This window comes from Haliotis rubra, unplaced genomic scaffold (genome assembly GCF_003918875.1).
Source record: "Haliotis rubra isolate DU_JTF1 unplaced genomic scaffold, ASM391887v1 Scf1238, whole genome shotgun sequence".
NCBI lineage: Eukaryota > Metazoa > Mollusca > Gastropoda > Lepetellida > Haliotidae > Haliotis > Haliotis rubra.
In genome coordinates this window covers 196879-224499 of record NW_025765157.1, presented here as the reverse complement: position 1 = coordinate 224499, position 27621 = coordinate 196879, and the positions used below count along the sequence as shown (strand labels likewise).

The following is a 27621-nucleotide window of genomic DNA, read 5'->3' as shown; positions in this document are numbered from 1 at the left end:
GTTGGAAAGATTATTCGTTTCTTGTGAAAACATTATTATACCTTACGGTAATACATTAATGAATTAATCTATTGGAAATGTGGCTTACCGGCTACAGCCATGTAATTGAAATGTGGCCTTCCCGGCAATAGTGATTTTTGAAATGTGGCTTTCCCGGCCTGTCACCAATTTTATAATGTAATACTCATGCATTATTTAAAACTAATATTAATTCAGTGACTGGAGATTTACTTGCCCGACTGGATTTTTACTAGCAACAGGCTTGCGGGCCAGTGGCTATTTCGCACATTAGTTGCACCCAATAATATAATTATAACATAAAATGCGAGTTGTCACAGTGTCAAATACACTGAAGAATTCCTGGCATTAAATGTCACCTATACATTTTTCTGATACCAATTAATGGACAGGACACCTTTGCTGGTGCAGCTAAATATGTTTGTGTTCTAGTACAAGGTATTTAAGAGTAACTATTGCACCTAAATATTTATTATTTCTTTTGCTTTTAAGTAACATTTTCCTATTTGATGAAGTGGTATATCCTTTCTAAAAAAGAATGTCTTGCTTTACCTTAGGTTAATATAATAAATAACAATTCATTTGTACATGAAGTTTAACAAAATATTGTAAACAAATAAAATTAATATCTGTAGTTTTCATTGTGCCCAGAGACAACTACGGATTAAGTTTGACGAGTATTTGTAGTCTGGCTGTATACTTGCCTGGATCCAAACGTTACCATGGTTACAAAGGTATGAGGAGTCTGAGGAGAACTATGCTGGACACAACTGAAGAAATGTTGCTTTAGGCACTCAACTATTCGTGTACACTATCATCATTCTTGCCACAACATAGAGTCAACATTTTTCAATATCACAGAGGTTGAGGCGCGTGCAGGCAGGTGTTTTGGTGCGCTTTCGGATGTTTTCAGACATAGATTAAGAATAACATATGCAACCACAAAGAGTGCACTCAATGGGGACGCGTTAGAATGAAAGAAAACCAGATAATCTTAAGTAACCATCTATTAATGCTGGTGCTGTTGTTTTTAATCACTTGATTGTGTGGTTTGTTCATTGATCACTTGATTGTGTGGTTTGTTCACTGACCGTCATCACAATGGCCTGAGTCCTGCTATGTGGCATGGGCTGAACACACATTGTGTGAACAGTAGGTGCTACCAGAAGATAAAATGCTATACAATGTCCATGAAAACCTGGTGTCATCTGATTTTCACAGCGTTTCATACTTTGAAATAATGTGACAATCATATTTCTTGTGAGTAGGTGAGTGAATGAGTGAGTGAGTATGGTTTGACACCCCTTTTAGCAATATTCCAGCAATATCACCAGAAATGAGCTTCACACATTGTACCCATGTGGGGAATTGAACCCGGGTCTTTGGCATGGCAAGCGAATGCTTTAACCACTAGGCCATTTTTTGTAGTTTAAACAAATAAGAAGTTTTGTTGAACTTGAATGAATCAGTTTGATCATCACCCATCCTTGCAGCAGTTTGTAAAAAGTAATCTGAGATGTGGGTAATGTTATGTGAAACAAACACTGGTTCAGAGAAGCAAAGGGTTAGAAATGACACCTACAGTGTTCGAAGTGTTGTAAAACTGCACCTGTAAAAAATCAGAAGTACAGTGTATTTGTTTATTTACAAGAAGAGGGTTTCATGTTCTGAGTTTTTAGAAAATAAAATTACTTGGATGAGTGAGTGAGTCTGGTAAATTACAGTCCCTGCCTCATTAGGCAAATGAAACTACTTTTGAATTTCCTTATCCTTACATCCCCATATCTGGTATCCATCAGCAAAGTGACTGATGAAATAGCTGCCTGCCTGTTATTTCCGCAGCTAGTCTAATGCTACATTATGATGTCATGTCGGTAATTGATTCCAACTAGTACTGAATACTTTAATGCCGGTTCTGCCCTTGGCAAATCATTACGCTAGTTTCAGACTTCATTATCTGCTGATGAAAATGGTCATGAGAATATGAAGGGCATCAAATTAAGTTGTCAACACTTTTCACCTACTAGAGTGTGTCACTGGCAATATTTCAGTAATGGCTCCCTCACCTAAAGACTCTGAAAGGGGTGCCACACCCTCAACATGGCTCCCTCACCCTAAGACTCTGAAAGGGGTGCCACACCCTCAACATGGCTCCCTAACCCTAAGACTCTGAAAGGGGTGCCACACCCTCAACATGGCTCCCTCTCCCTAAGACTCTGAAAGGGGTGCCACACCCTCAACATGGCTCCCTAACCCTAAGACTCTGAAAGGGGTGCCACACCCTCAACATGGCTCCCTCTCCCTAAGACTCTGAAAGGGGTGCCACACCCTCAACATGGCTCCCTCACCCTAAGACTCTGAAAGGGGTGCCCACCCTCAACATGGCTCCCTCACCCTAAGACTCTGAAAGGGGTGCCACACCCTTAACATGGCTCCCTAACCCTAAGACTCTGAAAGGGGTGCCACACCCTCAACATGGCTCCCCAACCCTAAGACTCTGAAAGGGGTGCCACAACACTTAACATGGCTCCCTCACCCTAAGACTCTGAAAGGGGTGCCACACCCTCAAACATGGCTCCCTCACCCTAAGACTCTGAAAGGGGTGCCACACCCTCAACATGGCTCCCTAACCCTAAGACTCTGAAAGGGGTGCCACAACACTTAACATGGCTCCCTCACCTCTAAGACTCTGAAAGGGTGCCACACCCTCAACATGGCTCCCTCACCCTAAGACTCTGAAAGGGGTGCCCACCCTCAACATGGCTCCCCTCACCCTAAGACTCTGAAGGGGTGCCACACCCAACATGGCTCCCTCACCCTAAGACTCTGAAAGGGGTGCCCACCCCTCAACATGGCTCCCTCACCCTAAGACTCTGAAAGGGCCACACCCTTAACATGGCTCCCTACCCTAAGACTCTGAAAGGGGTGCCACACCCTCAACATGGCTCCCTCACCCTAAGACTCTGAAAGGGGTGCCACACCCTTAACATGGCTCCCTCACCCTAAGACTCTGAAAGGGGTGCCACACCCTCAACATGGCTCCCTAACCCTAAGACTCTGAAAGGGGTGCCACAACACTTAACATGGCTCCCTCACCCTAAGACTCTGAAAGGGGTGCCACAACACTTAACATGGCTCCCTCACCCTAAGACTCTGAAAGGGGTGCCACACCCTTAACATGGCTCCCTCTCCCTAAGACTCTGAAAGGGGTGCACCACCCTCAACATAGCTCCCTACCCTAAGACTCTGAAAGGGGTGTCCCACGCTCAAAATTGCTCCCTAACCCTATGACTCTGAAAGGGGTGCCCCACCATCAAAGGCACTCCCTAACCCTGAAACACTAAAAGGGGTGCCCCACCCTCCAAATGGCTTCCAAACCCTTAGACTCATAAGGGTGTGCCCCACCCTCAACATGGCTCCCTAACAATAAGTCTCTGAAAGGGGTGCCTCATCCTTGACATCATTCCCTAACGCTAAGACACTAAAAGGGGTGTCCCACCCTCAAAATGGCTCCCTAACCCTAAGATTCTGAAAGGGGTGCCTCACCCTTGTCATCATTCTCTAAACCTAAGACTCTGAAAGGGGTGCCCAACCCTCAACATGGCTCCCTAACCCTCTGAAAGGGGTGTCCCAACTTTAACATGGCATCCTAACCCTAAGACCCCGAAAGGTAGGTAGGTAGGTAGGTAGGTAGGTAGGTAGAGGTGTGTGTGTGTGTCTGTCTGTCTGTCTGTGTGTCTGTCTGTGTGTCTGTCTCTCTCTCTGTGTGTGTGTGTGTGTGTGTGTGTGTGTGTGTGTGTGTGTGTGTGTGTGTGTGTGTGTGTGTGTGTCTTATTTTCAATATTTGGAAGTGATGAAAATTCAATATTTCTTTGTGTAAATCCAAAAGCAAAAGTTTTGCAAAGATTTTATTGTTTTGTGTTGTATTGTCATTTAGATGATTAGTAAATAAATAGTAATATTTCCACTGTTAAATTCAATCATAACAAACGCCAGTATCCTGAACAAATAATGTGATTTATTCATTGTAACGCAAATTGAAAAGAAATTATTTCATGAAGACCTATAGCATGTCAAAAACGTAAGATTATTTACTGAACTTTGTGACCAGATCACTTCATTGGCATGGTATTTGAGTTAATCATTCTCAGCATGTAACTGTGTATGACACACCACCAAATGTCAAACAGCCAGGATAAATGTCTCCTCTGAGTTCTCTGGAACAATCTGACAGCTCTGTCAAACTATCACTGAAATCTATCATTGTTTGTTTATCGAGTTGATTTTATTGAACTGCATTCTAAGGGTCACACATAAGAACTGCGTCCAAGCTTGACTCAGATACAATATTTTGAAAGACTTTTGGAAAATTGTTGTGTCAAATAGGCAGGAATCACGTGTCATGTAAAACCCCCTCAACATGGCTCCCTAATCCTAAGTACCTGAAAGGGGGGTCCCACCCTCAACATGGCTCCCTAATCCTAAGAAACTGATATTACCTAAGTTCCCTGTTTAAGGGTACTCACAACAGGCTACTGAAGATTTACCAGCTCCTATCTCCAAAGAAACTAAGCGAGTTATAAATGTGTGCCTAGTGGGGGACTGGGTTATTGACCAAACTAGCATCTGCACACCAGCGTGGCGTGGTGTGGCGTGGCGCAGGGCGTGGCAGGGCGTGGCAGGGCAACTTCTCAGCCATGGAACTATTTCAGCAGGTAGAACAGGGAACTGGAAATCCGTCAAGGACTGAAACAAGAATATGTAAACATCTGAACAAACTAGTAACTCTTCTTCAACACCCTTTACGTAAATACAAAAAAATCATAATGGAATCACTTTTCATTGGCCAGTCTGTATTGACTGATCAACACTATACACACTTACACTGCCTTACAACTGTGTTGTACAGGCAGGAGCTTCTAGCATGTTCTCAGTATTTATTCAGTTTATAGCTTGGAGACAGGTTTTTATTCAATCCCTGGAGACAGTTTTGTTAAAGCACCCATGGCACTCACACATACATGCAGGCATGTGTTGCCTCACATGTATATAGTGTGTTCTCTACAATGGTGGTGAGGCTGTCCAGTAGGACTCTACACTGAGGAAGGTAAACAATATTGAATAGCAGATAACAGAGCTCCATGGAGAAGCAGGGCAAACAAACAGCTCCCTGAATGTCATCCAAACCATTTAGCACCTCAACCCTTATATGCTGTTTGCATTTTAATACTCAAGGATGACAAAAGTACCTGGGACATCCTCAGAACATTGCTAGAACATTGTTGTGGCATGGGACATGCTGAAGAGACACTGCTTGAATCTGTCCTTACAACTCATACATGTACAGACCAGTGTGGATGCTTGTGAAGAGGCTGTAGTCATTTAAAATAATTGAAAAGATTTTAACAAAAATTAAGCACCCTGACTGAATCTGAGTGGCATTGTAGTGCTACTTGTCCAACCAAGGTAGAATATCTCTGGGTCTAATGGTGTCTTTGTAGGAAGACTGCTTGAACTTGATTATGATCATATAAATTATTACACAATTATATTTCATGGGGATTTTTTTAAACATGGTTACAAACATATTCTTGTCATAGAATCCCTAAAAAAGTCTCATGTTAATTGTCTTGTACATGTAGAAGTAAGCTCACACCTGATTCACAATATCAGCTGACACTGGGAGACCAAAGGGAGTTCACTCTTCCACCAAACTTTTCCAATTATCTCCCTTGTCCACTCATCAATTATATCACACTAGCAGTAGTCATCTTGTAATTCACATACATGTAAATATCTTTAAAAGTGGCATTTAGGTTTTAAAAGTTGTAAAGCCTTTCACCCATTATAATATCTGTCAACAAAATCTACAAATACTAGCATGTATTTGGACACAATAGACTTTGTGAGGTCTTGACCAATTCTTGAAAGACCTTTGAGCTGTGAAACATCGTCCAGATATCAACAGAGCTAAACAGTTACATATGCATGTACAGTATTAATACCACCTAAGTGTGTGTGTGTGTGTGTGTGTGTGTGTGTGTGTGTGTGTGTGTGTGTGTGTGTGTGTGTGTGTGTGTGTGTGTGGTTTGGGGTGGGTGGGGAGGAAGAGAAGAGTAAGAGGAGAGAGAGAGAGAGAGAGAGAGAGAGAAGAGAGAGAGAGAGATGGCATCTACACAAATCACTTTTTAATGGAAAATGTGTCATAGTAAATAGTAACTAGTCCATTTGTAAGCTGTCAAATTCCACCCCAAAGTGATTGTCTACATTGCTGCATGCTACAAGGACACCACCACAGAAATATAGATATGGACAGTTGTGAGGTAATCTACATTTGGTCCTAGCAGGTGATGGCTGTGACCAGATCATAGTTGTCTGTGTCTCTGTGTGTGCTTCTGTAGACAGACACAGTTAGTGGGTGAGGGAGAGATGGGAGTGGGGAGAGGAGGGAGGTGTGAAGGAGGGGGACTTTAGGAGGGGAGGCAACTTAGGTCGAGGGAGCAGGGGAACTTAGAGGGAGGGAGGGAGGGAGGGAGGGAGGAGTGAGTGGGTGGGTGGGTGACCGAGGGGCAACTTAGATGGAGGGAGGGGTGAAGGAGGGGGAACTTAGAGGGATGGAGGGAGTGGGTGAAGGAGGGGAACTTAGAGGGGGAGAGTGGGTAACTTAGAGGAAGGGAGTGGGTGAAGGAGGGGGAACTTAGAAGGACGGAAGGAGTGGGTGAAGGAGTGGGAACTTAGAGGGAGGGAGGGAGGGAGTGGGTGATAAAGGGCATAGATGGGTGGGTTTTCAGATTACCTTCAAGACACTATGCAATCAAAATCCACCCATGCTAGTATGTACCTTGTAGTTTTTAACACTTGACCATGTCCAGGTAACCAACTGAAGCAGATAAAAAACACCCAAAGGCAGCCCACTTTTAGAAGAATCTGGTCACTCTACAGCCGGAATAACCATTTGTTCAACCCAATCTAATTGAACATACGTCCTAATCTGGATAAATGCCTTCTACCACAAGCTCAACAAACATCCTAATGGCATCCTGAAATTTGTCAAAATCATCTTCCCACGCTATGTTGTATCTCATAATTGTTCATAGTCTAAATGAACTCTTGTTCAATTCCAGAGAACACCTATTACCTGAAGCTGTACAAATCACCCTCCAGACACCACAAACCTAAATCTACCCATGTTATGATGTGTCTAGTCACAACACTCTGTATATTTTGACCATTTGCAGAGAAAGCTTGTATTTATCGGGTAACACACTGCCTTTCTGACCATTTCCCAATAATGCCTTTAAACCAAAGCTGCAAAAACGAACACAGAGGCATCCTGTAATCTACATCTGCCCATCTGGTCACCCCTCTGTGTCCATTTGATCATTTGGCCAAACCCTAACTTCACCAAACCACCTTTAATACACCCAGCAATTTAAACCTGGTACCATGAATCTGGTCACTGAACACCGCCTAATTGAAGATCTGATCTGATCTGATCTGTTCAGGAGAAATACCTTTAACCAGAAGTTTAACAAACCACCTTTAATACATCCTGTAATTAAAATCAATCTTTAATGTATTCGAGTCTTGTATCTCATAACTGTAGAGAGAGGGGGGGAACAATTTCCAGAGAATATTTTAACCTGAAGCTAAAATCAATCACTCTGAAAACATCCTGGTCTTCTATATCTACCCTTGTTAAGATGAGATCCTTGAGAGAGAGAGTAGAGAGAGAGAGAGGGAGAGAGAGAGAGAGAGAGAGAGTAGTAGTAGTAGTCCCGTAGTTAAACAATCTTTGTAGTCCTTGTATGTCATAACTGTACATGGTCTCAACCATTTCCACAGAATATTTTTAACCTGAAGCTACACAAATCACTGGGAAGACATCCTACAATGTATATCTACCCTTGTTAAGATGAATCCTTGCTCAAGTGTATTTTGACCATTTCCAGACTTGTGACCTAAGTCTACCAGTGCCCTGATGTGTCTTACCACAAAACAGTAGATTTCCCCACTTGAATATTTCCAGACATACACCTCTAATCTGAAGCTACAAGAAACACCCTCAAGATACACTGTACTCAAGACACACTGTACTCAAGACATGCTGTTCTGAAGACACACTGTACTCAAGATGGTGTACTAAAGTAATGCCAGAAATATCGAAAAACTTAGAAAAAATTCCATGGTAGAAACACTTCTAAGAAACAAACGCACCAGCAGTACATGTCAGGGACCGTCTCAAAATATCAAGTGTCAGTATCACTGCTGGTCGAGGACTCTAGCGGAATTACAACAGGTGCAAATCGGCTGATGTTAACGCCGTCCCGGTATTCATCCTTGATTTTGAGAACACGGTCTTCTGCCTTTTGCCACAACGTCTGAAAGCTTGAATGTGGTAGTATTGCGAGCAATAAAATTCTTACGGTTACCCCAGATCAGCTCGATGGGATTGAGCTCACAGTGCTGTACTGGCGTACGCAGCACTATATAGCCATGTTTTGCAGCTAGTTCGTCAGTGATGTACTGGATTGGCTTTTTGTGCTGCCAGACTTTTTTTCCATGAGCTGGGGCTTTGTTTCTGATTGCCTGTAAGGTACGTTACAGGAAGTGAGAAAATCCTCACTGCAACTGAGCCTTGAGATGGTACCAGGGACACGCAGGTTATGGTAACTGGCGTTATCCAAAATGATAACGCTTGGTTCGTCCAGCTGCAGTAAAAGCTGATGTTCGAACCAATCCAAAAATGCCTGCCTTCATTTTGCTATGAAAATCACCATCAGAACAAAGTCACAACCCCCAATCAGTCCATTGCTACGAGTACCAGCATGTAAGATGATCAGGCGTCTACCTTTGCCTGATGGTAGCACTGGTGCCTGAGAACAATCTGTAGGAAGCCACATCCGATCGGTTGAGTGATTTTTATTACACCAGGTTTCATCAAGGAATATAATTTGAAACCCCAAATTGCGGCAGTTCTTCAACTGTTCTGAGATAAGCTTATCGCATGGACAGGATTGAGTACTTTTCTCTAAACACAGCTCTGTCATCTCCCCTTTTTGTTGTACCTGAACCCCATTTCTACCACAGCTACAATAAGTGTTGTTTTCGAGACATTTATTGTATCTTTGATGTCATCTTTTGATTGCGTCCATACAGTTCATAAACTGCACGGCATATGACACCCTTATGAAAGCTATCCAGTTTGTGTTTCCTACCTGGTTTGATTTTGACACGACCCAACCCCAGGTAACTGATTTGTTTACAACTTTGCAAACATGACTATATGTCATTTTAAGGGCTGGGTGGGGATATAGAGTGGTTTTATAGCATATTTTGGGCTTAAGTTGTCGTTGGTACAGTTAAGCTGTACTGATAGGAATACGGGGCCAAGTAAAGAAAGAGAAATGGGTTAGTACGTGGTGTGTGTGTTGTGTGGGTGTGTGCGTGGGTGTGCGTGGGTGCGTGGATGGATGGGTGCGTGCGTGCGTGCATTTAAGAGCACTGAAGGCAGTAAGGGTTTTGCCGGGGGTGGCTGTATTATGGTAGGTATAAAATAGTAGGTATATTGGTTAGGTAAGGGTGTGGAGGATGAGTGTGGTTGACTTAGGGTCGGGGTGGTGGAAGAGTCGTTTGTAAATGCCAGGTTGAAGTATGAGCTGAGAGCAATAGTGTACTGTTATGGGTTAGGGGAGAGGGGTGTTATGTAATGGCTATGGTTGCAGTAGCTGCTGTGAGCGGGGTGGGTTGAGCGTGGTTGCTATTGTGTTGGAGAGAGAAATTGGATCGAAATGTTAGGAAGGGGCGCAGGGACGTCGGAGAAGACGGCCGTGCTGGGGAATGTGAATTTGGATCCCTTGTCTAAACAGTGAGGGGAGAGGTGATAGATTTGTTTAAGTTAGTATAGAATTTGTTTGGGATGGTTTAAATTTTACCCATTGAGTTGGAGTTTGTGAGGAAAGTGAGGTGAGGTGAGGTGAGGTGAAATTGGGTTTAACCTCGTACTTGAGAATATTTTCTCATATGACGATGTGCATGCGCCTGTATGTGTATGTGTATGTGCGGCTGCTTGTACTAGCCCAGACTGAAGCTGGTTTTATAGTGCTAGCCCACTGAGATACCATGCCGCAGTGAAGCATGAATACCCCACTCAGACACATTATACTGACTCCCAGCCGACCAGGCCTTGTTGTACCCATTAATGCCGAGCCCAGGCAGGGACCAACAAGGAAAGTAGATATAGCATTGAATTTGTTGGGTGGGTTGAGTAAAAGGTGAATGTTGTTGTGGAATTTGCTAGGTATGGAGTTGTGTAACTGGGTGTGATGTTTGTTTGTTGCAGGTGGCAGTGTGTAAATATATGTTCAATTGTTTCGGGTAGTTTACGATGTGTCTATAGTCCATCTGTGTGTCTATTTTGTTTATATAGTGGGTGGTTTAGGTTGGTGATGCCGGTGATTAATCTCGTGATAAGTATATGTGTGTGTTTGTTGTTTGAGTAAGAGGGGATTTTGCTGACAGGTTTTGTTACGATGGATTTGACCCAGGTGGATTTGTTTGTGTTGATGTTGTGTTGGTAGTTTTGGTTAAGTATGTGAAATTTAATGAGTTGTTTGGCTTCTGTTTAGGACGTGTGGAAGTTAATGGTTGGAGAGGTTTTGTGTGGTGGCTAATTTGGCTGCAGCATCTGCTATGTTATTACGTTGATTGTGAGTGTGTCCAGGAATCCACATCAATGTTATGTTTTTGTTTAATTGTAGTAATGAGTGAATCTGGAGAATGATGTTGTGTATTAGGTCGTTTCGTGATTTTGAATGCTTGTTTTGGAGTTGTTTGCAGCACTGAGGGAATCTGTTAGTATTAGGAAGTTGGTAGGCTGCATGTTGGGGATTAGGTGGAGTGCAGTTAGGATAGCTGTTAATTCTGCTGTATTGATATTGCTGTGGTTTGTATATAGGAGGTTTGTTGTTATAGGGGGTGTTTGTTGTACATGTATGCCTATGCCTGTGTGTTTGTTTGTGCCGATGGATGCGTCTGTGTATATTTGGGTATGGTGGGGGTAGTTTAAATTAATATGGGTTTGGATGAGATTTGTTTTGGTATGAATATCAGTATTTTTAGGAAGGTTTTGATGTGTACTTACCAGGGTGGTGTCTGTGGTGGGTGGGGGTTTGTCGTGAATGTAGCTTGTTATGGGAGGTGTGTGCTGTATGTTGTTTTGCTGTTGTGAGTGAAGCAGATTGTTAAGGTGAGTGAGTAAAGGGGCTTTGCTGGGATTGTTTTTAAATTTGTTTATGGTGGATTTTTGGGTGTTTGTGTACTTGGTTGTGAGTAGTTTAAAAATTGGGTTGTGTTGGGCCCAGGGCCAGTAACTGAGTGCATTTTGGTTTATACGTGTTTTGATTGAAGGGATGCCTGTAAGTAGGAGAAGAGTGTTGTGAGAGTTGCCAGTCCTAGTGCCTTGGGCTTGTTTAAGGGCTTTATATTGGATAGCATTTAGTTGTTGTAGGTTGGATGGGGACAGGGAGTGGAGGACTGGAGCAGCGTAGTCCAGTCTCGACTGTATAAGAGTTTTATATATGTTAATAAGTGAGTGTTTGTCGGAACCCCAGTTGGTACCACTGATAGCTCTCATGAGGTTTAAATCTTTTTGACAGGAGTTGACCAAATTATTAATGTGGGGTGTTCATGTCATGTGGTGGTCGAAAGTTACACCTAGGAATTTTGCTTTTTTTTCGAATTTAATTTCTTGGTTGTTAAGGTGTAGTTTGGATTATAATTTTGCATTCTTTGATTTTTTAACAAGATGCCCACAGGTTTTTTTTACATTTATATGGAATGTCCATTTTTGGGCCCAGTGTTGGATATGGTTTAACATTCTTTGAGTTTTGATTGTGGCTTGGTTTCCTGAAGTAGAGGATGTCCAAAATGAGATGTCGTCGGCAAATTTAGCAGTATGTATTTCTTGCCACTTTTCCGGAAATATGTCTTTAATCATAAAGTTAAACAATGTTGGGGATATTATACTCCCCTGGAAGTCCATTTTCTAGTGGATATGGGTCCGAGATGGTGTTGTGAGATTTTACAATTATTTGTCTGTTATTAAGGAATGCATGGATGAAATTTAGAATACGCCCGCATATGGCATTTTCCTGGAGTTTTGGGATTAGGCCATTATGTCAAACCATGTCGAGGCTTTGCTAAAATCTATAAATATGGCCAGCGTGTACTGTTTTTGTGCCTGCGCTACCTTTATGTCTTGTTCCAAATGTAAACTGTGGTCTAAAGTTGTCGATTTGGTGTGAAACCACTCTGGTCCTGCTTGATTAGATTATGAGTTAAAATTTGGTGTTTTAGTCTATTGTTTACTATAGACTCTAGTGTTTTACATAGGTGGGATGTGAGGGAGATTGGCCGAAATGAGTCTGGGGAGTTAATGGGTTTCCCTGGCTTTAGGATTGGCGACATCTTGGCTGTTTTCCAAGTATAGGGTATGTTACCTGTGGTCCAGATTTGATTGAATAATGTGAGTGTGAGGTTGAGCATGTTTGGTGGTAGTTTAGTATAGAGTATGTGATGTTATCTGGACCAGGGGCTGAGGCCGGGTTTTTGTGTTTAAGTGCTGCTTTAAGTTCGTGAATGTTTATAATTTATGGGTAGGTGTGACTGGGGTTGTTCAGGTGAGTATTGGGGTAGGTTTTTGATGGTGGTTTGGAACTGTAGTGGGTAATTGGTGGAGCTGCTAGTTTCCGAGAAGTGGGCAGCAACTGTGTTGGCTTTTTCTTTATTTGTGGAAAGGTTCGGAAGGTTTGGTTGAAATATCTTTATGGAATTTCCCTGTATAGCTATAAAGTTGTTCCACATTTTCCTGGAATTATGTTGATTTAGCCTCAGGGTTGAGCAAAATGTCCTCCAATGATCCTTTTTTGCTGCCCTGATGAGTTGTTTAGTGTTGTTTCTGAGTCTGTTAGCCAAATGTAATTTTGAACGGTCCCTCTTTGATTGGTTGGGGGCCTTTTTTCTTGCCTTTCTGGCGTTGACAATTTCTGAGCTCCACCATGGGACTGTTTTTTTGTGCAGGGGTGGTCTGAGAAGTGGGTATGCATTTATTTGTTATGTCGATGATGGTGTTGGTGAGGGAAGTGTTGAAAACGTCTGCAGAAGCCCAGATAAGCTGCGTATCCGGGTAAAATACGCATAGAAAATTTCCAACTACGCTTTGAAAAATAATTGTTGCGTACCAATTACGCCGCATTTGAAATGTTAGATATGCAAAAAGTTTAAAACAAATGCGTACGGAATATATTTATAAAAATAGCTTTCGTAATGAAAAAGACATCGATTGCTATCAAGTTGTACTGTTAGTATAGGACTAGTGTTGTACTGTCAGTATAGGATGAGTGATTTTTTATGAAATCATTTCCATTATATTTAAGTTGGTTTTGATTAGGTATGACATAAGGCAAAACATACCTGCTTAGTAAACTTACTCAATGACAAAATACTTAAGTGAGTAAAATGACTGAAATACGCACATATTTTAAAGCAGTGGGTAACGGAAAATGAAATACCCACTCAACATTCATAATACCCACTCCAAAAAAATACAGTGGGTACAGTACCCACATGAGCTAAATCTTATCTGGAGCTCTGGTTTGTATCAGTATTGTTTATATTAGATGTATCTACTTGTTTGCATAATTTAGTGAATTTGTTCCAATCTGCTTTGTGTTAGTTATATTTTATTTCTGTAGGGAGGGTGGTGGTAGTGTTGGGGTTCGGTTGTATTTGGGGTGCGTGTAGATATGGTGATTTTGATGGTGTCTGAATGGACCTCCCATAAACAAGATTTGGATTGTGTGGGTGTGGTGATTGTTAAATCTATGGCTGTGGGTGATTGGAAACGAGATAAGGGATATCGGGTGGGCTTATTGTCATTTAATGTGATTAAATTGTTGATTAGAAGATTGCCATTATTGTCAGTGTAGGGTTTGGTGCTCAATATTGGGTGATGGGAGTTCAGGTCTACGAGGATAAAGGTGTTGGGCGTTATAAAGATGGATATGTTGTCCAAATCTTGAGATATTAATTTATTAGATTGTCTTCTGTAGAGGTTAATAAAGGTTAAAATTTTACCACTGATTGTTGTTTTAATAGCCAGGACTTCTAGGTTAGTGGTAGGAATGTCAATTTCTGAATAGTTTAGCTTATCTGTTATGAATATTCCTAGGCCACCAGTCAGGGATCGTGGAATATTTACTGGCCGAGGTCTATCTTTCCGAATGTAATGGTAGCCTGGGATTTTGAAGAATATTATTTGGGGGAAAATTTTGTTTGCGGCGACGAGTGCCTTAAGCTCATGCCCGTTTGCCCGGAGGCCATTACAGTTCCATTGTATCAGCGCCATGACTGCAGTAATTTGGAATAGAAGTTTATAAAAAGCCATTGCTGGGGCAGAAATTGTGAGAGAATAGTTGGGTGCTAGAGTAGCTTAGTAGTTGCAAGTTTATGAGAGAGATTTGATAGCAATGAGGAGGCGGGCTAGACTTTTGTGATATATGTTGTTTTGGCGTGCAATGTTGTGTAGTTTTTTGGCTGTAGGGTTTTGCATGAGTACTGCTGCTGATATAAATTCGATGATTAGGTTGAGATTGTTGTTGAGTTTTTGTGGGGTGAGTGTGAATCTTGTGTCAAATTAAGCATATTTATATAGAAGCTAAAAAGCATTTTCCAAGCATTTCAGGCATTCCTTTAAGACACACTGTTCTCAATACACACTGTACTCAAGACATGATGTACTCAAGACACGCTGTACTCAAGACACGCTGTACTCGAGACATGTTGTACTCAAGACACACTGTTCTCAATACACTGTACTCAAGACATGCTGTACTCAAGACACACTGTACTCAAGACATACTGTTCTCAATACACACTGTACTCAAGACACACTGTACTCGAGACATGCTGTACTCAAGACATACTGTACTCGAGACATGCTGTACTCAAGACATGCTGTACTCAAGACACACTGTTCTCAATACACACTGTACTCAAGACATGCTGTACTCAAGACACACTGTACTCAAGACATGCTGTGCTCAAGACATGCTGTACTCAAGACACACTGTTCTCAATACACACTGTACTCAAGACACACTGTACTCAAGACACACTGTACTCAAGACATGCTGTGCTCAAGACATGCTGTGCTCAAGACATGATGTACTCAAGACACACTGTTCTCAATACACGCTGTACTCAGTACACGCTGTACTCAAGACACACTGTACTCAAGACACGCTGTACCCAAGGGACACTGTACTCAAAAGACTGTACTCAAGACATATTCTACCCAAGACACGCTGTACTCAAGAGACACTGTACTCCAGACACTGTACTCCAGACATGCTGTGCTCAAGACACAAGACACACTGTACTCAAGATATACCCATGCCAGTGCACATCTGGCCACTGTACATAGTGAATCTGACCACTTGACCATTTCCAGATGCCTGTAACTGTTAATTAGAAAAGCTCAACAAACAATGTAATCAAAACTTACCCAAGCTGATGCATCTGATCAGGTCTATTTCACCACTTCACCATTTCCTTTCAAACATATGAGCCTGAATCTATGCAAACACTTTCAACACCCAGTAATAACAATCCACGAATGTTGGCATGTTTCTGACCTCAATACAATCCATCTGACCACCACTTGACCATTTTCACCTTTGAAATACCTTTATACAGAAGCTATGCCATACAAACCACCATTAGACTAGCGTTAGAAGACAACCTGTCATCCAAATCTACCCTTGCTATGATTTACCTAGTCACTACACTCAGTCTATGTTAATCACTTGACCATTTCCAGAGAATGGCTTCATACTGAAGTTTTGCATTCCCCAAATGAAACCCAAAAAGTTAGGCTAAGCAACTTGACACACAACATTCCAGTCAGACAAATCTCAGCTACCTAGATTGCGATGATAATCCGAAAGTCAAACCATCTACACATTGAGAAACTATAATATAAAATATTAAATACTGATCATATGATTTCAAACCTCAATTTGTATCCTTGAACCATCTTGAATTTGTATCCTTGAACCATCTTGACCTTGCAATATTCAGTTAGAATGAACCTAGAATGACTGCAAGAATTTTTGACCTGTTGAAAATCATGAAGATACCAGCTGCATAATCACTAATACATAATCGCTTTGAGAGCAGACCAAGTATGAATAACACCTAAGTGCTTTTATAAGCTTGATTAACATCTCTTACAAAAAGAGGTGAAATGGGGCTCAACTTCATACTTAAGAATATCTCACTCATATGACGACGTGCCGGGCAGGGACCCACAAGTACCATATTTGAACTTCTTTTGGTATGACGCAGCTGGGGATTGAACCTGTGACCTTCCTCGCCTACACATCTCTAGTATTTCCTTCTTCACAGTACCTCCAAGCTTTCACATTTCATCCCTACAACTTGAACCTAAGCTACATATGCCCTCAACACACCCTTCTTCACAACCTACTCCAGTACACAACTCAACCTGAAGCTTCAACACCCTTTTCTTCAGACCTTCCTCCAGCTACAAGTCCTATTTCTTAACCTGCTAGTTCAGACCTTCAATCTACTCCAGCTATGATGTACATACAGTCTATTTCATGATTCACAATAACTCAACCTGAAGCTACACAAACCACCCTCAACACACCCTTCAATCTACTCCAGCTAGTTCAGACCTTCAACCTACTCCAGCTATGATGTATATACAGTCTATTTCATGGATTCACAACTCAACCCTGAAGCTACACAAACCACCCTCAACACACCCTTCAATCTACTCCAGCTAGTTCAGACCTTCAATCTACTCCAGCTATGATGTACTACAGTCTATTTCATGGATTCACAACTTCAACCTGAAGCTACTTCAACACACCCTTCAATCTACTCCAGCTAGTTCAGACCTTCAATCTACTCCAGCTATGATGTACATACAGTCTATTTCATGGATTCACAACTTCAACCTGAAGCTACACAAACCACCCTCAACACACCCTTCAATCTACTCCAGCTAGTTCAGACCTTCAATCTACTCCAGCTATGATGTACATACAGTCTATTTCATGGATTCACAACTTCAACCTGAAGCTACACAAACCACCCTTCAATCTACTCCAGCATGCACCTGGCTTCAATACACAATGTATCTAACCACCTGACCATTTCTCGAGATTGCTTCAAACCTGAAGCTTAGCACATACTGCCCTGTTATCTACATCCACCCATAATGTGATGTATCTCGTCATCACACAATTCATTTAACCACCAGAGAGCGTCTTCAACATGAAGCCAACCCCTATGACACCCTGTAATCGAAACTTTCCCAAGCCAGTAAGTATTCTGTTACAGTACCTCGATTATTTGACCACTTTACCACTTCCAGGAACCTGTAGCAGTCAAGTCAGTAATGAGAAAACTGTATCGCAATATATATAACACCTCACATGTCATCTGAGTGGGTGGGGGAGACATGTCATCTGAGGGGAGGATGTTTCACCTGAATGAATATCTATGGATATCAAAGGGGTGGGAAGAACCTGACACTGGGCATGGGGGAGACATCATCTGGGGGAGGATGTTTCACCTGAATGAATATCTATGGACATCAAAGGGGTGGGAAAGACACGTCATCTGGGGAGGATGTTTCACCTTAATGAATATACATGTACATGAAAGGGGGTGGGGAAGACACGTCATCTGAAGGGAGGATGTTTCCCCTGAATGAATATCTATGGACATCAAAGGGTTGGGGGAGACACATCATCTGGGGGGAGGATGTTTCACCTGAATGAATATCTATGGATATCAAAGGGGTGGGGAAGACACGTCATCTGGGGTCAGGATGTTTCACCTGAATGAATATCTATGGACATCAAAGGGAGTGGGGAAGACAGGTCATCTGGGCATGGGGGAGACACATCATCTGAGGGGAGGATGTTTCACCTGAATGAATATCTATGGACATGAAAGGGGGTGGGGAAGACAGGTCATCTGGGGAAGGATGTTTCACCTTAATGAATATCTATGGACATGAAAGGGGTGGGAAGACACATCATCTGGGGAGGATGTTTCACCTTAATGAATATCTATGGACATGAAAGGGGTGGGGAAGACAGGTCATCTGGGGGGAGGATGTTTCACCTGAATGAATATACATGTACATGAAAGGGGGTGGGGAAGACAGGTCATCTGAAGGGAGGATGTTTCACCTGAATGAATATCTATGGACATGAAAGGGGGTGGGAAAGACACATCATCTGGGGGGAGGATGTTTCACCTGAATGAATATCTATGGACATCAAAGGGGGTGAGGGAGACACATCATCTGGGGTGAGGATGTTTCACCTGAATGAATATCTATGGACATCAAAGGGGATGGGAAAGACACATCATCTGGGGGGAGGATGTTTCACCTTAATGAATATCTATGGACATCAAAGGGGGTGGGAAAGACACATCATCTGGGGGAGGATGTTTCACCTGAATGAATATCTATGGACATGAAAGAGGGTGGGGAAGACAGGTCATCTGGGGGGAGGATGTTTCACCTGAATGAATATCTATGGACATCAAAGGGGTGGGGAAGACAGGTCATCCTGGGGAGGATGGTTCACCTGAATGAATATACATGTACATGAAAGGGGGTGGGGAAGACAGGTCATCTGAAGGGAGGATGTTTCACCTGAATGAATATCTATGGACATCAAAGGGTTGGGAGAGACACGTCATCTGGGGGAGGATGGTTCACCTGAATGAATATACATGTACATGAAAGGGGGTGGGGAAGACACGTCATCTGGGGGAGGATGTTTCACCTGAATGAATATCTATGGACATCAAAGGGTTGGGGAGACACGTCATCTGAAGGAGGATGTTTCACCTGAATGAATATCTATGGACATCAAAGGGTTGGGAGACATCAGCTCATCTGGGGGGTGAGGATGTTTCACCTGAATGAATATACATGTACATGGACATCAAAGGGGAGTGGGGACCTAATATGTCTTCTGATGGGGTGAGGGAGACATGTCATCTAGGGGACGATGTTTCACCTGGGCTAATGTTTTGTTCATATGAAGGTGTGGGGAGGCAGGTCATCATCTGAGGGGGTGGGGAGGCATGTCATCTGAGGGGATGGGGAGAAATGTCATTTGAGGGTGGGGACACTGGAGGGAGACATGTCATCTGAGGGGGTGGGGAGATGTTGATTTGGAGGGTTGTTGTGACATTTCATCTGAGGGTGGGGGAGACATGTCATCTCATGGGTGGGGACATAATGTCTTCTGGAGGGGTGGGGAGATGGGGTGGGGAAGACTCATCTGGAGGGAGTGAGAGATGTGATCTGAGAGGGTGGAGACATCGTCATCTGAGGATCTGGGGTGGAGGAACCACATCATCTGAGGGGTAGGATGTAGCCACATCATCTGAAGTGAGGTGGAGACACGTCATCTGGAGGGGTGGGGAGGGGGAGACACGCCATCTGGGGGATCTGGAGACCTGGAGGAACCACATCATCAGAGGGGGGGGACCTGAGCCACATCATCTGAGAAGTGGGAGACACGTCATCTGTGGGGTGGGGGAGACATGTGATCTCAGGATCTGGGGGTGTGAGGAACCACATCATCTGAGGGGTGGGGGGAGGCCACATCATCTGAGAGGTGGAGACACATCATCTGAGGGGTGGGGGAGACATGTGATCTGAGGATCTGGGGAGTGGAGGAACCACATCATCTGAGGGGTAGGGTAGCCACATCATCTGAGAGATGGAGACACGTCATCTGAGAGGTGGAGACACGCATCTGAGGGGTGGAGACACGTCATCTGAGGATCTGGGGGTGGAGGAACCACATCATCTGAGGGGTAGGGTAGCCACATCATCTGAGAACACGTCATCTGAGGGGTGGGGGAGACATGTGATCTGAGGATCTGGGGAGGGGAGGAACCACATCATCTGAGGGGTGGGGTAGCCACATCATCTGAGAGGTGGAGACACGTCATCTGAGGGTGGGGCAGACATGTGATCTGAGGATCTGGGGGTGGAAGAACCACATCATCTGAGGGGTAGGGTAGCCACATCATCTGAGAGGTGGAGACACGTCATCTGAGGGGTGGGGCAGACATGTGATCTGAGGATCTGGGGGTGGAAGAACCACATCATCAGAGGGGTAGGGTAGCCACATCATCTGAGGGGTGGAGACACGTCATCGGAGGGGTGGGGCAGACATGTGATCTGAGGATCTGGGGAGGGAGGAACCACATCATCAGAGGGGTAGGGTAGCCACATCATCTGAGAGGTGGAGACACGTCATCTGAGGGCCGGGGGACACATGTGATCTGAGGATCTGGGGAGTGGAGGAACCACATCATCTGAGAGGTGGAGACACATCATCTGAGGGGTGGAGGAGCCACATAATATGACGGGTGGAGAGACGTCATCTGAGGCAGTTGGGGGAGACATGTCATCTGAATGGGTGGGGAGATCTGTCATTTGAGTAGGTGGGGTCATATGGGGGGAGAGGATGTTTCACCTGGTAGACAAAACATGGTCATCTGAGGGGATGGGGCAGATTTGTCATCAGAGGAGTTGAAAGGATGGAAATCTATTATCTGAGGGATGGTGACCTAATTAAGTCCATGTACCAAGCCCAAAGTAGTTGCCAGCAGTACTACACGATACAGTAAGATTCACAGAAAATTTCAAGAACAAAAGATATATACATTTCTATGGAAAAACTGAAATTTGGAAGAGATATGTCTTGAGTCCTACACTGAAAGTAAACAGAGATAGTGAAGAAGTTGTGACATCCAGTGGCAGTTTGTTCCAAAGTACTGCTGCAGAATAAGAAAAAAATCGGCATAAGGCAATCTGTGGACTCCTGGTACTGTCCAGTGCTTCAAACATCTTCAGCGAGTGGTAACTTGTTAAAAAAAAAGCCTTTGAAAAACTCATGTGGGTTTTGCCTTTTTTAAAAAAAATTGTTGTTCCTCCTGCCTTTAGGTTTTCTGAGGACAAACATACATAACAAGAAACAAGAAACAAAATTTGTGTGGTCTTTGAAACCTAGAAACTCTATTCTTACCCCTTGGATCCCCTTTCCACTCAAACACCCCTTTACGATACTTAGCCCTTGGACCTCCTCTCCAATCAAACACCCCTTTACGATACTTAGCCCTTGGATCCCCCTTCCGATCAATCACCCCTTTACGGTCCTTAGCCACTGGATCCCCTATCTGATCAAACACCCCTATCCGGTGATTAGCCCTTGGATCCCCTTTCTGATCAAACACACCTTTACAATCCTTATCTCATGGGAGGGGAGGGGGACAGGTGGGAGGTGTGTGTCACCTGGGTAAAACTACACGGCCAACTGGTGCTAGGGGAAGGGGTGAGAGTGGTGTGTCACCTCGGTAATACTACATGGCCAACTAGTGGCAGGGGGACAGGTCGGAGGTGTGTGTCACCTGGGTAAAACTACACGGCCAACTGGTGCTAGGGGGAGGGGTGAGAGTGGTGTGTCACCTCGGTAATACTACATGCCCAACTGGTGGGAGGGGAAGGGTTGGGAGGTGTGTGTCACCTGGGTAAAACTGCATGGCCAACTGGTGGGAGGAGGAGGGGTGAGAGGTGTGTATCTCCTGGGTAAAACTACATGGCCAACTGGTGGGAGGAGGAGGGGTGAGAGGTGTGTGTCACCTGGGTAAAACTACATGGCCTACTGGTGGGAGGGGGAGGGAGGAGAGGTGTGTCACCTGGGTAAAACTACATGGTCTACTGGTGGGAGGGAGGGAGGGAGGTGTGTGTGTGTGTGTGTGTGTGTGTGTGTGTGAGTGAGTGAGTGAGTGAGTGAGTGAGTTAAAAACAACATGAGAGGGGGAGGGAGGGAGGTGTGTGTGTGGGGGTGGTGAGTGAGTGGGTGGGTGGGTGAGTGAGTGAGTGAGTGAGTGAGTGAGTGAGTGAGTGAGTGAGTGAGTGAGTGAGTGAGTGAGTGGGTGGAGTGGTGGGTGGGTGGGTGGGTGAGTGAGTGAGTGAGTGAGTGAGTGAGTGAGTGAGTGAGTGAGTGAGTGGAAGGTTGAATGTACCTGGTAACACACATACTTGACCCTTTCCACATGCCACCAGTCCTTTCATTCTGAGCTGAAAATAACCAAACGCATCAATTATTCTAGCCATGTTGTGATGTATCTGCTCACAATACTTAAAACCCAATTTTATATTTTGCTTATCCTTTCATGACAAAAACATTAACATTAGTTTCATTATCTTCAGTCATTGTAAATTTCAAGTATTTTCATTTACAGAATTGAAATAAATGGATGCCAGAGAAAACACAATTATAAAGTGAGATTTATGAAAAAAAGGGAAAAAAATACATGCAAGAAAAGTTGCATTCCAGGCACTGGCCGAATCTTTATGTTTTGAGTGTGAAATACAAGGTGAGACAAAAATGTATGTTTTCTAGTGGACACAGAGAAACAAATTTGTTTAGATCTTTCAACACATTGCACATTATGTACACAGAACAATATTTTAATCAAAGTAATTCTATACAAACTATACAAACCACACTTGAGGCATCCTCTAACTAAAATCCACCAGGTTATGATGTACTTGGTCACTAAACATTTGACCTCCTACAATCTTCATCTACCCATGATGCACCTGCACTGTACTCAGTTTATTTAAAGCACATACAAACCATACTTAGCACATCCTGGAGTAAAAATCTACCCATGCTAGCTTATATCTGGTCACTTTTTAGAGAAAGTCTTTAACCTGTATGTTTAGTATTTTCCACCACTGCCCATTTTTAACCTTAAGCTACACAAACCACCATTAATCTGGTCAGTTTAAATGGACATTTTGATCACCATTCACCGTTTCCAGAAATAGTCTTTGTACTGAAGCTATGCAAACCAACCTGAACACAACCTCTAATCTAAATAAAGCCAAGATATGATTTACCTTTTCATTGTACACAGTCTGTTTGAGAACCATTTCTAGAGATTGTCACAAACAACCCTTAAGACACCTACTCATGGATAACAATCAGCAAAAGGTGCTGTGAAGAGGGTGGGTGATATCAAAGTATAATCAGTTCATGTAAATCACTGGAATACATTTAGGCTACACAAACCACCCTTAACACACCCTCCTCTTTCACTCTTCTGTACCCACACTGCTGGATAAGATTCAGTCAAAGATGCTGTGAAGAGGGCGGAATATATCAATGTATACTCAGTTCATGTAAATCACCTGACCACTTGAATGCATTTAGGCTCAAACTACACTAACCAAGCTTAATATACCCTATATACCAATTCTGTGGTGCATCTAGCCTATGTACACAGTCTAACTGACCACTTAACTATTCCCTGGAAAACTTTATACTGAAACTATGCAAACCACCCCTGGTAATCTACATTTGCCCAATGCTAGCATGTATCTGGCCACAATCTATTAGACCAATGCACCATACGCTTAGATATACCATAACCTGACACTACACATACAGCCTAAAGACACCCTGTAATCTGATTCCACTCACATTATGATCTACTCGGTCAGTATGGACCATTTCCAGATAATGCCTCACCATTTTCAAGAGGAAGACCTTCAACTCAGAGCTACACAAACCACCCTGTTAAAAAGAACCTCAACCATACCACCTTCCTAAAGCTACACAAACCACCCTGAAGACACCCTGTAATATAGAACCTTACCCATACCACCATCCTGAAGCTACACAAACCACACTGAAGACACCCTGTAATATAGCACCTTACCCACACCACCTTCCTAAAGATACACAACCCACCCTGAAGACACCCTCTAACATAGAACCTTACCCATATCACCTTCCTGAAGCTACACAAACCACCCTGAAGACACCCTGTAATATAGAACCTTACCCATACCACATTCCTAAAGATACACAACCCACCCTGAAGACACCCTCTAACATAGAACCTTACCCATATCACCTTCCTGAAGCTACACAAACCACCCTGAAGACACCCTGTAATATAGAACCTTACCCATACCACATTCCTAAAGCTACACAAACCACCCTGAAGACACCCTGTAATATAGAGCCTTACCCATACCACCTTCCTGAAGCTACACAAACCACCCTGAAGACACCCTGTAATATAGAACCTTACCCATACCATCTTCCTGAAGCTACACAAACCACCCTGAAGACACCCTGTAATATAGCACCTTACCCACACCACCTTCCTTAAGCTACACAAACCACACTGAAGACACCCTGTAATATAGCACCTTACCCACACCACCTTCCTGAAGCTACACAACCCACCCTGAAGACACCCTGTAATATAGCACCTTACCCACATCACCATCCTGAAGCTACACAAACCACCCTTAAGACACCCTGTAATATAGAACCTTACCCATACCACCATCCTGAAGCTACACAAACCACCCTTACTTGAAGTAACCTTCAGCTGCTTGCCGAGGATATTTTTACATTTATCAACGAGTGTTGATATATTTGATATCAGAAGACACGAGGTTGAGATTCTATTTATCATCAAAAATCACTCTTCATTAGTTTTCAATGAAAACTGTACATCTCTGAACACAGTACTGCAATTAGATGTGCAGTGCAGAGATGTCATAGCATTGTGACGTCATCAAGTTCATGTCATAGCATTGTCAGGGCATTGTGCAAAATCTACTGTCAAAAATGGTATCTCCTAGGAGATATCATCTGAACTCACACAAGCGATATCTCCTGTGGAACACAGTTTTGAATGATAAATGCAGCTCTGGTACTATGCCCTGAATACTTAGTAATGTCAATGCCAGCATCACATAGCACTATTTTGAGCCATCTGGAAATAGTCTCTCTCGTCTACGCTTTATACGGCTCATTAAAACTAACCAAAAGTTGCTGGTCTTTCCTCAAATGTTCCGTCATCTGTAAATATGCATCCCGGCATTGAACAACACACAGCTTCTCATTGTCAAATGTCTCAAGTTCTATAGGCTGTACATGCACCCCTGGTCTTGACTGTTTGACTAGACTAACTAAAGAAAAAAATACTTTCTCATCTACTCTATTAATATGATCTAAGCATAGTAACTGCAGGGATTGCACTCTCTGACCACTAACTAAAGCTAACAACATATTTAATTTTAAAGTTAACATTCTAAGAGATAGATCTACATTTTTCTCTAGGGATTCTAAATGGTCCAACACTATTCTTACATTCCATGTCATCTGATACTTAGGCAGTGAAGGTTGTAAATTGAATATACCCTTCAAAAACCTTCTCACAAGTGGATGTTGACCCATAGGCAAACCGGACTGGAGGTGTAGTACTGATGACAAGGCACTTCGGGCTGTGTTAATTGCACTGTAACCTCATCCATTTTCATACAAGTGACGAAGGAAATCAACCACAACACTCACATTAGGCAAAGTAGGATCTAGATTCAGACCCTGACAATAGTTCATATACTTAAACAGATAATAAGTATTGTTTTTGTGTTCTTCCTTGCCAAGATTTCATGATAATGGTTTCATCTGACAGGCCCCGTCTTTCCAGACATGACAAGTGGCACGCCATCAGATGCAGTTTCTTGTGAAGTGGATGCACCTCCTGTTGCTTGTATGGGAGCACTGGTGTCTGTTGTCCGTGTGGTGTTTACGCCATCATTCGCAACAGCATCGGATACCAGCTGTGAGTGGTCCACCTGGGCAATATCAACACGCCCTCTGCTCTGTCCTCCGGAATCTTTTGTAACAGTCACTCTATCTGGCTTAATGGAGGGAGTGAGTGAGTGAATTTTGTTTTACGCTGCTTTAAGCAATATTCCAGCAACATCACGGCAGAGAACACCAGGAATGGGCTTCACACATTGTACCCAAGTGGGGAATCGAACCCTGGGTCTTAGGCATGACGATCTAACGCTTTACCCACTGGGCTACCCCACCGCCCCTTAATGGAAGGAAAGCATAAAATCTCAGATTTGACCAGTCATACATGAATGCATCAACAGCATGAGCATTAGGATCTGGTCTCCACGAAAAGTATTTCACAACCTGATTACTAAGACGGGAAGCAAATAGATCTACATCAGGCATAAATACCTTTTCAGTTATTTTCTTAAACAAATATTTGTTGAGCATCCATTCTGTTGCATCATAAAACAATCGACTCTCTTTATCAGCTTCACAAGTTTCAACACCAGGCAAATGTACTGCCGATAACCAGAGATTTGACTTTGCTGTCATCCATATGTCTCTAGCCACAAGCATGCACACACTACAGACTTGGTTCTGCCCATGTGGGTAATGTATGGAACTGCTGTTGCATATCAGTCCTCAGTCTCACATGATGACCTGACAATACTGACAGAGAAAACTCTTTATACCAAATAACACTGCCAAGAGTTCCAGATAGGTAATATTGCTTCAACTCAATTTCATCATCTGACCATCTGACACCAGTCCTCTGATCTCCAGACTCAAACCCTGCTCCCCAACCCTGAAGCATCAGTGGTGAGTGTGAAGGAAGGTGGTGGTCTAGATATAGGGGCTCCATTAGACTTGATCCTGTCTGCCTGAAGAGGACAGTGTCACTGAACCACTAAAGTTACCTCTTGATGTCTTTAAAGCATCTGGTTTCTCTATTTCCAACTGCTTGATAAATAGTGGCCCAAATGGCATAGCTATAGAATAAGATCCCATCACTCCAACTATTTCCCCAACTCCTGGATATATATACACTCATTCTTACAAATGTCTTCATACTTGTCCAAGAATGTTTTAACTTTTTTTTCTCTGGGAGGGAAATAGTCATATTTCTAGAATCCAGGATGAATCCTATGAACACAATAACCTAACATGGTATCAAAACAGATTTGTCATAGTTAACCAAGAATCCTAGTTTCTCCAGCTTAACGTCTAGTGATTTCAAGATTTTCTGAACACGATTCCTCTGTGTCACCCTGAAGGTATCATCAATGTATGCTACAGATAGGTATCCAAACTGTCGCAACTCACTGAACACAGGTTTCAAAAGTTTTGTCAATATTCTGGGGGCTGATGTTAAGCCAAAAGGTAAACACTTGAACTGATACATAACACCTCCCCAAGTAAATCTGACTGCCTCCGTTGTGTAGCGGTTAGAGCGTCCGCACGGAGACGTTAAAATATGGTACTTGTTGGTCCCTGCCTGGCGTTCGGCATTAATGGGTACAACAAGGACTGGTCGGCTTTGAGTCAGTATAATGTGTCTGAGTGGGGTATTCATACTTCACTGCGGCATGGTATCTCAGTGGGCTAGCACTATAAAACCAGCTTCAGTCTGGGCTAGTACAAGCAGCCGCACATACACATACACACGCATGCACGTCATCATATGAGCGAAATATTCTCAAGCACGACGTTAAACCAATTTCACCTCACCTCACCCAAATTAATCTGAGATACTTTCTGTCTTCAGAAGCAACACTTACTGAATAATAGGCTTCCTTTAAAGGTCACATGC

At 43.1% G+C, this 27621-nt stretch overlaps 1 long non-coding RNA gene across 3 annotated transcripts in view; it reads right to left on the bottom strand.

Moving 5' to 3' along the window:
- Window positions 1-2962: 2962 nt before the first annotated feature.
- Window positions 2963-27621, bottom strand: part of LOC124266194 — a 42913-nt gene continuing 18254 nt past the window's right edge. The window contains exons 6-8 of one of the 3 annotated variants that reach the window (XR_006895664.1): window positions 22180-22234; window positions 4461-4764; window positions 2963-3075 (exon numbers count right to left, since the gene is read on the bottom strand). This is a non-coding gene — a long non-coding RNA (uncharacterized LOC124266194). Of the gene's footprint in view, window positions 3076-4016; window positions 4765-22179; window positions 22235-27621 lie in introns of those variants that run through there. The other 2 variants (XR_006895663.1, XR_006895665.1) reach the window with 2 other exon arrangements.